The following is a 14,136-nucleotide window of genomic DNA, read 5'->3' as shown; positions in this document are numbered from 1 at the left end:
CTGAGTCTCTAAAATAAGTAAATAAATCTTTAAAATAAAATAAGTTTGCTTTGAACACTTTTGGTCTGAGGAGCTTCTGGGGTGGATCACAAAGAAAGATAACAGGTGGATAAACCATTCGAAGTCATTCGTTTATGAATGTAGGTAAGGCTTATCTGTGGATGATACTGCTAGGGTGAATCATTTTATGAAACACATGGTCCAGTTTCACCCCTTATATTTTTAATTTTTAAGACTTTTTTTTTTTTTTTTTTAAGTAGTCTCTGCACCCAACATGGGGCTTGAACTCATAACCCTGCAATCCGGAGTCCCACGCTCTACTGACTGAGCCAGCCAGGCACCCCCTTAGCCTTTATATTTTGTTTAATCAACTAATTTCTAACAAATAGCTAGATGAAATCAGCAACCCCAAGGGAATGGGTATTTTATTGGGAAAGGGAAAGAAGCCTGAACTAATTTTGGAATTTATGTCATCGTTTCTTAGGAAGGCAGATCTGGGGGAAAAAAAGTTAGGTTAAGAAAGAATGTTAGTGGGGTGCCTGGGTGGCTCAGTGGGTTAAAGCCTCTGCCTTCGGCTCAGGTCATGATCCCAGGGTCCTGGGATTGAGCCCCACATCGGGCTGTCTGCTTAGCAGGGAGCCTGCTTCTTCCTTTCTCTCTCTCCGCCTGCCTCTCTGCCTACTTGTGATCTCTGTCTGTCAAATAAATAAAATCTTTATTATAAAAAAAAGAAAGAAAGAAAGAATGCTAGTGAGGCACCTTGGATGGCTCAGTCGCTTGAGAGTCCAACTTTTGGTGTCTGCTTAGGTCATGATCTTGGGGTCCTGAGATCAAGCCCTTCACCCAGCAGGGAGTCTGCTTCAGGATTTTCTCTCCCTCTGCTCCCCTGACTCCTCTCTCTCTCTCTCTCTCTCTTTTTTTTAAGATTTTATTTATTTATTTGACAGACAGAGATCACAAGTAGGCAGAGAGGCAGACAGAGGGAGAGGGGGAAGCAGGCTCCCTGCTGAGCAGAGAGCCCGATGCGGGGCTCGATCCCAGGACCCCGAGACCATGACCTGAGCCGAAGGCAGAGGCTTAACCCACTGAGCCACCCAGGCACCCCTCGACTCCTCTCTCTTAAAAAAAAAAAAGAAAAAGAAAAAGAAAGAAAAGACGTTTAATGTCTTTCTCCTCCCATTTTATAGCCAATGAAACTAAGGCCTAACAAGTGAGAAGCTTCAGAGCACCTGCTCTTAATCTTGGGTCGTGAGTTCAAGCTCCACATTGAGTGTGGAGCCTACTTTTAAAAAGAACAGAGAAGCTTTGATTAGAAAGCTGAATGAGGGCACTGGCCACAGGGATAGGGGGTGAAGAATGGAGATCCCAGAAATGAAACAGAAAAATCCTCAGAAACGAAATAGAAAAATCACCTGAAAACAAAACAACATTACTTTAGGGGTGCCTGGGTGGCTCAGTGGTTTAAAGCCTCTGCCTTTGGCTCAGGTCATAATCCCAGGGTCCTGGAATCGAGCCCCACATTGGGCTCTCTGCTCAGCAGGGAGCCTGCTTCCCTTCCTCTCTCTGCCTGCCTCTCTGCCTACTTGTGATCTCTGTCAAGTAAATAAATAAAATCTTAAAAAAAAAAAACAAAAACAAGACAACATTACTTTACAATTTCGCCCAGGATGGATCCTGTCCTGATAAGACTTTACTCCCTCTAGAGAAAGCTGGGAACTCGTCCACGTGTTGCCACGTCGCCAGGGCCGTGGCTGACTATTCCAAAGCAACTATGCATATATGCATATATAATCACTGTGCAAACTGTGGTCGTTAACACCAATGTTAACATCAATGTCTATTCCCCCAGAAAAGTAACAAATCCAGCCGTAAGGACGAGGCCAGTCCACAAACAGAGAACAGGATAGGAACAAACTGAAACACAATCAAGGACTGTTGAGTCAGTTTTCTATTTAAGGTCTACGGCTTATCTAAAATAAAACAGAAAAAGAGGGGCTGGTTGGGAACAGGGTGCAGTATCTGCTCAGAAGGGAAATCATCGCACGCGGGGCCGCTGTGACCTTTGTCACTTTGTTCCTCCACATAGGCATGTATGAAAATGACTCACCCCTCACACTGGCTGCTTATTTTTAGTAAGTGCAGCAGAGCCAGTCAAACACCTAAGCATAGCACCGCTGCCCATCAGCCTCACACACGAGAAGCAGGGAACAGATACCCACTTGTTCATATCAGTTTGATCTGCGTGACTCAAGGGGCACCAGAGAGTCCGCCTCTTTCAAGGTAGATATTTGCTCTTGCCTTCTGCCTTGGTGTTGGGAACTCCCCGCAGAGATTTACTCCTCTGGACGTGAGATCTGAGCAGGAGGAGGTCCCTTCGCAAGCAGTGGAATCCAGTTCCTTCCTTTTACAACTGAGGAATCACCCACAGTCACCTCTGGCTGCAACGAAGCTCCTATCAAGAACACTGGACTCAGCTCAGTGCCCTCATTCCCCCTCTGTTTTTTTTTTTTCAAATTCTGAAGTCAGAAGCCACATAATATATATCTGCTATGAGATCATAAATCTGGAAGAAGAGGACATATTCTGGCCTGTGTCTCATTCTACTATTATATAAATATTGCATATAGGGGTGCCTGGGTGGCTCAGTGGGTTAAAGCCTCTGCGTTCCGCTCAGGTCATGGTCCCAGGGTCCTGGGATCGAGCCCCGCATCGGGCTCTCTGCTCAGCAGGGAGCCTGCTTCCTCCTCTCTCTCTGCCTATTTGTGATCTCTGTCCATCAAATAAATAAATAAAATCTTATAAAAAAATGTTGCATATAAGGAGTTAACATTTTGTTTACTATCAAATTAGCAGAAACCAAGACTCAGATAAATATATTCTTTACTGTTTTGTAAAAATGTTAAAAACTCAAAATCTTGGCCAAGCACAAGACAATAAACACCGGTGACTGCGAGTATACAAGGGGTTTGGAATTAACTCCCGGGGTCTGAATTATAAATCTTGGCCAAGCACAAGACAATAAACACCGGTGACTGCGAGTATACAAGGGGTTTGGAATTAATTCCCGGGGTCTGAATTATGCTTCTGTCACTTACCGGCAGCACTGCCTTAGACGAGTTACTCTCTTGTACCAGTTTCCTCTTCTGTAAAATGAGGTTGAGCATAAGAGTACCCATCTCCTAGGGTTGTTGTGAAGGTTCAATGAGACAATACACATAAAACACTTTGAATAGTGGCTGGCACATATGTATTCAGTAAATGTAAGCTACATTATTAATTCCTGTCAAATTATTAGCAAGGTGCCAAGCCCAGCTCCATCTCCTATGGGTATCTCCTCTTACTAGGAGTCACTCTTTCTGTCTCTCTCTCTTTTTTTTTAAGACTTTATTTGACAAAGAGAGCATGCGAGAGAGCACAAGCAGAGGGAGAGGCCGGCAGAGGGAGAGGGAGAAGCAGACTCTCTGCTGAACAGGAAGCCAGATGCGGACTCGATCCTAGGATCCTGGGACCTTGACTTGAGCCTAAGGGAGATGCTTAACTGACTGAGCCACCCAGGAGTCCTCTAGGAGTCACTGTTTCAAAATCACAGCCTGTGTGTCTGTAGCAGTGTCTCCTTTCTCCTGGAAGGATTTCTGCAGGATGAAATCACCCCTTGAAAACTATAGACACCAGGTATATTCAGGGGGCAAGTGGCCCAGCTGGAGATGGGACTTAAAGTCTTGACACAAGAATGTTTGAAGTAATTGAACCTGATGACCTTACTGAAGACAGCCTCTGAGATTACAGAACTGGCTTCCAAAAGCGTGTACCCTACGGGAGGACTAGAGACAGGATTATAACCGAAGGGATGAGGGTTGCAGGTTTCTTGTCCGGGGAGTCGAAGAATGAATCTCAGGGACACAACAGGGTAGAGTGATAGTTTGTTAAGTGAAGGTGAGAAGAGATAGAAAGCTCTCTAGAGTGAGAGTCGTTCTGCATGGGTTACCACTGAGGGCTTTATGGTTGGTCTTTTACAGAAAACTGACCCAGGAACTTAAATCTTCTTCTTTTTTTTAGATTTTATTTTTATTTATTTGACAGAGAGAGAGCACAAGCAGGGGGAGCAGCAGGCAGAGGGAGAAGCAGACTTCCTGCTGAGCAAGGAGCCGCATGAGGGCCTAGATCCCAGGACCCTGGGATCATGACCTGAGCCGAAACCAAAAGTCAGACTGAGTCAGGCCCAGCAGACTGAGCCACCCAGGTCCCCCTTTTTCTTTTTTTAAATCAGTGGGAGTTGTCCAAAAATGGTTGGGAGTGGGCAGCAGGCAGGGGGTGGGGGGAGGTAGTGGGGGCCCCCTGGCCAGCTCCATCAGCAGAGCAAGTGACTCTTGATCTCAGGGTTGAGTTGGAGCCCCCCACTTTGGGTGTAGAGATTAAATAAATACATCTTTTTTTTTTTAAGATTTATTTGTTTGTTTGAAAGATTCAAAGAGAATGAGATAGTGAAAGAGCACAAGCAGCAGAGGGAGAGGGAGAAGCAGGCTCCCCGCTGAGCAAGAAGCCCAATGCAGGACTCATGAGGGATCAGGACCTGAGCTGAAGGCAGACACTTAACCAACTGAGTCACCCAGGAGCCTCTCAAATAAATAAATAAAATCTTTTTTTAAAAAGATTTTATTTATTTATTTATTTTTATTTTTTAAAGATTTATTTATTTATTTGACAGATCACAAGTAGGCAGAGAGGCAGGCAGAGAGAGAGAAAGGGAAGCAGGCTACCTGCTGAGCAGAGAGCCCGATTCGAGGCTCGATCCCAGCACCCTGAGATCACGACCTGAGCCAAAGGCAGAGGCTTTAACCCACTGAGCCACCCAGGCGCCCCAAGATTTTATTTATTTATCTGACAGAGAGAGATACATCGAGAGAGGGAACACAAGCAGGGGGAGTGGGAGAAGGAGAAGCAGGCTTCCTGTGGAGCAAGGGGCCCAATGCGGGTCTTGATCCCAGGACCCCAGGATCATGACCTGAACTGAAGGCAGATGCTTAACGACTGAGCCACCCAGGTGCCCCCAAATAAATAAATCTTTTTAAAAAATCATAAACATATTTAAAAAATCATTTAAAAATCATTTATAAAAAAATCATAAACATAGAAAGGCTGTGAGTGTGCCGCCCCCAAAAGAACGCCTCTTGGGCATATGGATTATTTTGAGCTAAAGGCTATTAAGAACTGGTAGACATTGGGGTACCTAGGTGGCTCAGTGGGTTAAGCCTCTGTCTTCTGCTCAGGGTCCTAGGATCGAGCCCCACATCCGGCTCTCTGCTCAGCAGGGAGCCTGCTTCCCCCTTTCTCTCTGCCTGCCTCTCTACCTACTTGTGATCTCTCTCTCTCTGTCAAATAAATAAATAAAATCTTAAAAGAAAAAAACTGGTAGACACAGGAATAGCTCAAATACAAAGTGCAAGATTTCCTGTTGTAAAGGAAACTTCCATTTATAAAAGAAATTTCCATTTGTAAAAAGTGTATCTCTCCTTCTTACAGGAAAGAGGAGGACTTTTGACAGCTCCTATTATTGGAGATAGTTCCCACTTAAATCTGCATAACGAGCCTTCCTAAACAACAAATATTTTCCAAACTCTTCCTGGTTACCTTCCCATAGCTTGCCTCCCCTACCCAGAAGCCCCAGCCCCCTCTTTGTTTGTTTAGCCTTAGATGGGCTATGAGCCCCAATTTTTTTTTTTTTTAAGATTTTCTTTATTTATTTGACAGACAGAGATCACAAGTAGGCAGAGAGGCAGGCAGAGAGAGACGGAGAAGCAGGCTCCCTGCTGAGCAGAGAGCCCGATGCTGCGGGGCTCGATCCCAGGACCCTGGGATCATGACCTGAGCCAAAGGCAGAGGCTTTAACCCACTGAGCCACCCAGGTGCCCCAATAGTTTATCTATTTTTAAGTAATCTCTTCTACCAACATGGGGCTCGAACCCACAACCCCGAGATCAGGAGTCCCACATTCCACCAACTGAGCCAGCCAGGTGCCCCATACTAATGCTCAATCTGATCAGCAAGTAAGTGAGCTGTGGAAGAGGGAGACCCGTTTCTACCAGAGAGCACTGGTGCCCCTTCCCAGAGGTCTTTTTATCTGATCAGTATTAAACTCTCTTAAGGAGACAGTGAGCCAGGGGAGGCTCCTGGACCTGCCTTCAGGAGAACTGGTTCACCTTGCTTTGATCCCTTCAGTGTTTCTCCTGTCTCACTTTCTTTACTCCACTCCAGAGAGAAAATGTCTCTTGGGCTTAATAACTTCAGTTTCAAGTTCAGGAAGTTTAGGAGGTCTTTCCAGAGCACTCTCTGCTGGGTAGGTCCTGGAAAATGACTAGATGCAAAACAAAACAAAACAAGACACAGGGATAAGGGAGACAACATTCAAGCTACAAGGCATGCCAGTGAAAGGACAGGGTCATCTGGCAGGAGATAAAATACTCCAAAGAACAAGCACTGGATTAAACTATGATTTGTGATTTGGAGGTAGAAGGTTAAAGTCCAAGGTACAGGCTAACAGCTGGGACCGGGACTGGGAAAGGAAAAGACAAGATTGCAGCATACGATGCGGGGATGAGAAGAAAGCAAAAGACCTTTCCTGCTCACAGAATGCCGTGTGGTCCTCCCTATTTCCCATCTCCCTTCACGTTATGCAGGGCCATTCCACTAGTTCTGGTCCATGGGCTCAAAGGAGCAGTGGCATCCAGGCCAAACCAACCATTTAAGAGCTACCCTGGGACCCTCCCTCTCCCTCAGCTTTCTCTGTCCTGTGGTTTGGCATCATAGAGGCCTTGTATTGAGATGGAGGGGGGAGGGGTAACAGCCTCCCGGAATCACTGGATGGCGGGGATTGAACTGCAGAAGTGCTGGCCCTACAGCAGATTTGGTTTTGTGCAGTAAAAAGGACTCGGAGTTCGTGTTTCTTCCAAAATTCATATAGGGAGGGGTGCCTGGCTGCCTCAGTCAGAAGAACTTGTGATTCTTGATCTCTGGTTTGTAAGTTTGAGCCCCACGTGGGGTGCAGACATTACTTAAAATCTTTAAGGGGTGCCTGGGTGGCTCAGCCCTTAAGCATCTGCCTTTGGCTCAGGTCATGATCCCGGGGGCTTGGGATCGAGCCCAGCATTGGGGTCCTTGCTCAGTGAGGAGCCTGCTTCACCCTCTACCTGCTGCTCCCCCTGCTTGTGTACATTTCTCTCTCTGACAAATAAATAAAAAATAAATAAAATCTTAAAATAAAATCTTTAAGAAAAAGAAAACATAAAAAAAGCAAAATTCATATAGTGAAATCCTAACCCTCCAGGCTATGGTATTGGGAGATGGAGCCCTTAGGAATAGGATTAGTGCTATAGGGGGTCAAGGGCCAGCCACCCCAAGGGGACCATTTTAGCATGACTTTTTCAGAGCTGAAGGCAATTAAGACCCTGTGTGCTCACGAGAAAGTTTTTGCCCCTCCTTTAACTACCTAGAAGAATCTAAAAAAAAAAGAGAGAGAGAGAGAAAAGAAAAAGGTTCTAAAATTGGAGGTGTTTCCCAGAACAATGATTATTAGCTGGGATAAATTTTATTTGAGTGACTCATCTGTAGGGCAAACATCTAATTTCCAAACATCTGCTCTTTTTCTTACTGCCTTATGAATTGCATTCCTTCCCTTAGAAGTTACATACCCCTTCCCCCTTCTCCTTAGTTCAGGCTGACATATAGACCTCATTTTGCTTGATCTGTATTAAACTCTTTGGAATTTCCATGTCTGGGTGGATTCCCCGTAGGAATGAAATTAAATTTGCTTTTCTCCTGTTCATCTGTCACATGTCAGTTTCATTCTTCGTCCAGCCTTCAAAGGACTTTGGACGGGGACAGGAAATTCTTGCTCCCCAACACTGCCCTTCTGGAAAACCTCCTTCTACCACATGAGGTTCCAGTGAGAAGATTGCTATCCATTAAGAAGGAGCGTCTCGGGCGCCTGGGTGGCTCAGTGGGTTAAGCCGCTGCCTTCAGCTCAGGTCATAATCTCAGGGTCCTGGGATCGAGTCCCGCATCGGGCTTTCTGCTCAGCAGGGAGCCTGCTTCCCTTCCTCTCTCTCTGCCTGCCTCTCTGCCTACTTGTGATCTCTGTCTGTCAAATAAATAAATAAAATCTTAAAAAAAAAAAAAAAAAAAAAAGAAGGGGCGTCTCATCAGACTCAGTGTAAGCATTCAGTTCATTGCACTGAACAAAACCAAACTTACCCGAGATCTGCTGATGCGGAATCTGTCGGCATCATGATCTTGGACATCCCCCTGCTCCAGAACTGTGAGAAATAAATGTTTATTGTTTATAAGTCTATTGTGTTTTTGTTACACAAACCTGATGGACTAAGGCATTAAACCACTGAGACTTGTGATTGACTTTTTGCTCTAGCACAACCTAGCTCATCCCAACTAATACACAAGGCACTACGATCATAATATTACAGAAATTACAGATTATGTGATGTTCGGCCCCAATCTAGAGAGCCTAGCGAGACAAACTGAACTGAGTCCAGTATTACAACCATCTTCAGTGAAGACAGAAGGCACCAGGCCCATGACTCCCAGTAGGGGTCCTGGAGAATCAAATCACAAGAAAGCAGGAGGGAGATGAACGTGAAATCACTGCTCTGGACCTTGCACCTCTTTAGCCACGAAATCCTTCCCCCAGAGAGTTTTAGTCTGAAAGACTAGACCAGAGTCAAGGCAAGCAGAGAGACTGTTACAGGCAAAGAGCCGGTGTCTTTGCAAAAGGCTTTATTATATCTAAGTTTAGAAAGTGGAAACGAGGAGGGTTGTAAGAGAATGTAAAAATAAATGTGATTGAAGAGCTTAAGGAGAAAAAAAATAAAAGGTATTAGAGTCATCGCTCTCGTAGTCAAGAGCAGAAAACTAAGACTGTCAGAGGAAGGCAGTGTTGTTGAATAGAAAAAAAATAGATGACTGATCTCGCTTGGGTTACCCGGTGATCCTTGGGGGGTCTCATTGGGCCGGGAAGTCTAGAATTCCTGACATGATGTTCTATGGCACAGTGTGGTGGTTACGTGCACAGGCTCTGGAGAGAGAGTGACACTGATCCACAGGCAGCCTCGGCCTCTTAAGTGGTTTTGTGATCTGGGCTAAACTCTTTAACCTTCCTGGGCCTCATTTTTCCCCATCTGTAAAATAGAACTTAGAATCAGGCCCACCTTGTATAGCTGTGGCACCAGACTATGTGAGGAATCTTTTAGGACTTCCTTCCCCAATTAGCAAATTTTGTAGGTTTCCCCCCAAACCTCTTCCTCCCCTCCCCCACCAAGGATCAGGCCTCACTCAGAAGATTGAGAGGTAGTTTCCTTATGCATATTTCTCAGCCAGACTCAAGACAAGGGACCTGTGTGCTTGTTTTTTGTTTTGTTTTGTTTTGTTTTGTTTGCAAAACACAGGCAATTACCTTCACCAAATGATCCTGCTGTTTGATTTGTAGTTCGATTGGAGTCAAAAGTGGGAGGGTTTGGGGCGCCTGGGTGGCTCAGTGGGTTAAGCCGCTGCCTTCGGCTCAGGTCGTGATCTCAGGGTCCTGGGATCGAGTCCCGCATCGGGCTCTCTGCTCAGCAAGAAGCCTGCTTCCTCCTCTCTCTCTCTCTCTCTGCCTGCCTCTCCGTCTACTTGTGATCTCTCTCTGTCAAATAAATAAATAAAATCTAAAAAAAAAAAAAAGTGGGAGGGTTCATACTTCATTCTTGATTATGGGCAGTGAAGATTCCCTCGGGACTCATTCCTAACCAGTATTATGAATGGCCTCTCTTTGCCCTGCATCCCAAGATGCCTTTCTGTTTCTCACACGTGGGCATAATGCATTAGTTGCTCTGATTCCTTAAATCATTCATAGCAGGACAGTCATGACCTGAATCAATTCTATTCTGTGCGCAGTGTTAGAGCTAGCCGTCTTGTTGGTTTTGAATGATGATTTCTTTGCACCTCGCAGTGATCTCTCCTGAAGGTGAGACTCTGGAATAAAGCCTTCCCCATGGTGAAGAAGCACACATGTAATTTAGAGCCAAACCGCTGGCCCTGGGCAGATTGGCTTTAAATCCTGAATCCACTTCTTCCGGCTGTCTGAGTTTGGGCAAGTCATCCACCCTCCGTGAGCGGCAGTTTCCCCACCCAAAACACAAGAACAATAACAATATTTACCTCACGAAGGGGTTGTGCAAATTACTATAAATAAAGCACTTTGTGCCTGGCACAGAGCAATCTTTTTTTCTTTTTAAGTTGTTTTATTTTATTTTTTTCTTATTTTTTAAAGATCTTATTTATTTATTTGACAAAGACACAGCGAGAGAGAGGAAGCACAAGCAGCGGGAGTGGGAGAGGGAGAAGCTCTTCCTGCTTCTCTTCCTGCTCAGCAGGAAGCCCTACGTGGGGCTCCATTCCAGGACCCTGCAATCATGACCTGAGCCAAAGACAGATGCTTAACCACTGAGCCACCCAGGTGCCCTGGCACAGAGCAATCTTTCAATATATGTTGTCTATTATGGTTCATTTTTGTGTAACAAATGAATGGCAGTCATTGCTTATTGCTCCTTTTAAGATACTTTTTAATACTTATAGATCACTGGGGCGCCTGGGTGGCTCAGTCTTTTAAGCATCTGTCTTTGGCTCAGGTCATGATCCCAGAGTCCTAAAATCAAGTCCCACATGGGGCTCATTGCTTTGTGGGGAGTCTGCCCCTCTCCCTCCCCCACCTCCTCCCCCCCAGCTTGTGTTCTCTCTCTAGCTTACTCTCTCTCAAATAAATAAAATCTTAAAAAAAAATCTAAAAAATAAATCACAGTATAATTAATGTCAGTTCCAGATAATATATATTATAATACTAAAATTATTTTTTTAAATTTTATTTATTTGACAGAGATCACAAGTAGGCAGAGAGGCAGGCAGAGAGAGGGGGAGAAGCAGGCTCCCTGCTGAGCAGAGAGCCCTATGCGGGGCTCGATCCCAGGACCCCGAGACCATGACCCGAGCCGAAGGCAGAAGCTCAACTCACTGAGCCACCCAGGCGCCCCCTAAAATTATTTTTTATAGAATTACGTTTCTTTTCATTTAAGATTTATTTATTTATTTATTTGAGAGAGAGAGAGAGAGAGAGAGAGAGAGAGTGAGTAGGAACCGTGGATGGGGCAGAGGGAGAGAGAGAATCTCAAGCAGACTCCCCGATGAGTGGGGAGCCCAGCACGGGGCTCCATCCCACAAAAATGAAATCACGACCTGAGCCTAACACTCAATGGACTGAGCCACCCAGGTGCTCCTATATAATCTCATTCTAAAGACTCTAGGCTTAGCAAATTATAGCATATAATGTATCATTGTAAAAATTCTAGAGGACACATTTGGCATATTGTTGGTATGCATATTTGGTTGGCAAATACCATTGGAATTCATACCTGCACCATCACAAGAAGTCTGCCTTTAAAAAAAAATAAAGAAGAATATGGGGCGCCTGGGTGGCTCAGTGGGTTAAGCTTCTGCCTTCGGCTCAGGTCATGATCTCAGGGTCCTGGGATCGAGCCCCGTGTCGGGCTCTCTGCTCGGCAGGGAGCCTGCTTCCTCCTCTCTCTGCCTGCCTCTCTGCCTACTTGTGATCTCTCTGTCAAATAAATAAATAAAAATCTTTAAAAAAAAAGAAGAATATTGCCAGTGCTTTCATGTTTAGCTTCAAGGTATTTAGAGATCATTTTTATGCAGATAATCCCCACATGTCTCTCCTTAGCATCTCCTCTGAACCCCAGATAAATGTCTTTAATTGGCTACTGTGTATTTTCTTTTTTCTTTCTTTTTTTTTTTTAAAGATTTTATTTATTCATTCGACAGAGAGAGATCACAAGTAGGCAGAGAGGCAGACAGAGAGAGAGGAGGAAGCAGGCTCCCCACCAAGGAGAGAGCCCGATGCGGGGCTCGATCCCAGGACCCTGGGATCAGGACCTGAGCCGAAGGCAGAGGCTTTAACCCTCTGAGCCACCCAGGCGCCCCGGCTACTGTGTATTTTCTCTCTTGTGTCACCCTCCAGCAGATGCATGACAGGAAGCTCATCCTCCTCCAGCTGGCTCTTTCTGGACTTCCCTATGTCTGTTAATGTCATTATTATTATTTTTTTTGTGTGTGTTAATGTCATTATTGTCACAATTGTTAGGTATAAAATTCTGTCACCCATAGGTATAAAAAACCCAAGCAACTATTTATTATTTACAATGTGCCAAACACTGTGTTAAATATTGATTACATTACTTTATATAATCCTCACAACACTCTTTTGATGTAGTGAGGATGTAGTATTTTGATGGAGTATGACTCCCATTTAACAAATACAGAAACAGAGTTTGCTTGGCGATGTTGAATATCTTGTCTGAAATCACATAACTGATACGTGGTTGAGCCAAGAATCACCCCCACATCCCTTGAAAACAGACTCATGGTCTTCAGCTCTATCACTGCTATGACAGAGTTTCTCTTCAGCTCTTTTAATCATATTCAATCAGTTCCCAAACCTTGTTGGTTTATCCTCTGAATTTTAGCACAAACATCCCTTTGACCGCTTTAACCCTCATGCCTTGATTACTGGTGATGTCAGCATCTTCCTTATGGGCCTCTTTGCTTCTAGCCTCTCCCTATCTAATCTGCCCTCCACACCATAGCTAGATTCACTGTTCTAAAGCATAGCTTTCCCTATGTATTGGTGTAATCTTCAATAAATAGTGTCATCTCTTTCGGTCTGTGTGTATGTCTGTAAAGGGAGTGAATTAGATAGCTACAACAGTTGTATTGAGTTCTAGAATTTAAAATGTTTTTCAGGTCACTGTTCTACCCTCCAAGGTTCCATGAGTCTCCCATTAACTATGACCCCAGCTTCTTAGACTAGCATTCAAGGCTTGCCATTCATCTTGTGGTCTTATCCCCCACTGTGCTAGAGCACTCTATTGGGAGTATCTAATCAGTTTCTCTGGAATTTTCAACTCTTCCCTGCTTGCATCCTTTGCACTTGGTTGTTTTCCTCGTCTCCAGGACCTTTAGACTTATCTACATCCCGATCATACCTCTACGAAACCTTCCCCCTGTTCTACCAAGGCAACCCTTTCTCCATAATAGTTGAAGTCATTAGTGCAATTCACTAAACATTACTCCTGTTATTATTTTTTTGGGGGGCGGGTGAATATATTCAATTTGCAAGTTTATTGTTTCACTGTTGCTGTTGTTGCTGTTAAGCAAGAAGAGGGTGGAAGGCCAGGGATCTGATATTTGAGGTAGTGAATTCCCATTCTTGGAAGTTTCAAGCAGAAACTGAAACCCTTTACCAGGGTTTCTGGAGAGATTGGCCCATATGTCCTTTAAGATTATTCACAGTTCAGGGGCGCCTGCCTGACTCAGTCAGAAAAGCATGTGACTCTTGATCTCAAGGTCATGAGTTTGTGTCCCACGTTGGGTGCAGAGATTACTTAAATAAGTAAATAAAACTTAAAAAATATACTACTGTTAGCTTTAAATTCTTACGGTTTTCTGATTTGGTTTGCTGAAACATTAACCTACAGGAGCCTGAAGGGTTGTGTGTAGGGTTGGGCAAGGAAGGGTAGGGTGAGTCATGTAATTAGGATGGCTTCCAGGAAGAGATGAAATCTTCCCATTTTCTAATGCCCATTCCCCTTCTCCAGCATCTGCCTGGGCAAGATCCTCCCGCACCTTCTGAGGCTTATAACATCTTTAAAAGAACCTGGCTCTAGGACATGGTCTTACAAAATCTGTCAGTCAACAACATTGTAATTATCCAACTCTCAGGCTTCACTAGACCTAGTGAATCAGAGTTTGCATTTAACAATTCCCTGTGTGATTTGTTTGTACATAGAGGTTTTAGAGCACTAGTGCAGCGGACCCCAACAACTTATAAAGGAGCTTTGTAGGTAACTATTGAACTGATATTTAATGCACCTTCTCCAAAAAAAAAAGAAGGAAGAAAGAAAGGAAGGAAGGAAGGGAAAGAAAGAAAACTAGGAGGCACCTGGGTGGCTCTGTGGTGGATAGTGCAACTCTTGAATGCAGGGTTGTGGGTTCGGGCCCCATGTTAGGTGTAGAGATTGCTTA

Source organism: Enhydra lutris, unplaced genomic scaffold (assembly GCF_002288905.1).
Source record: "Enhydra lutris kenyoni isolate GAN:26980312 unplaced genomic scaffold, ASM228890v2 scaffoldscaffold26, whole genome shotgun sequence".
In the NCBI taxonomy this organism is placed as follows: domain Eukaryota; kingdom Metazoa; phylum Chordata; class Mammalia; order Carnivora; family Mustelidae; genus Enhydra; species Enhydra lutris.
Note: the sequence above shows the minus strand (reverse complement) of the source record.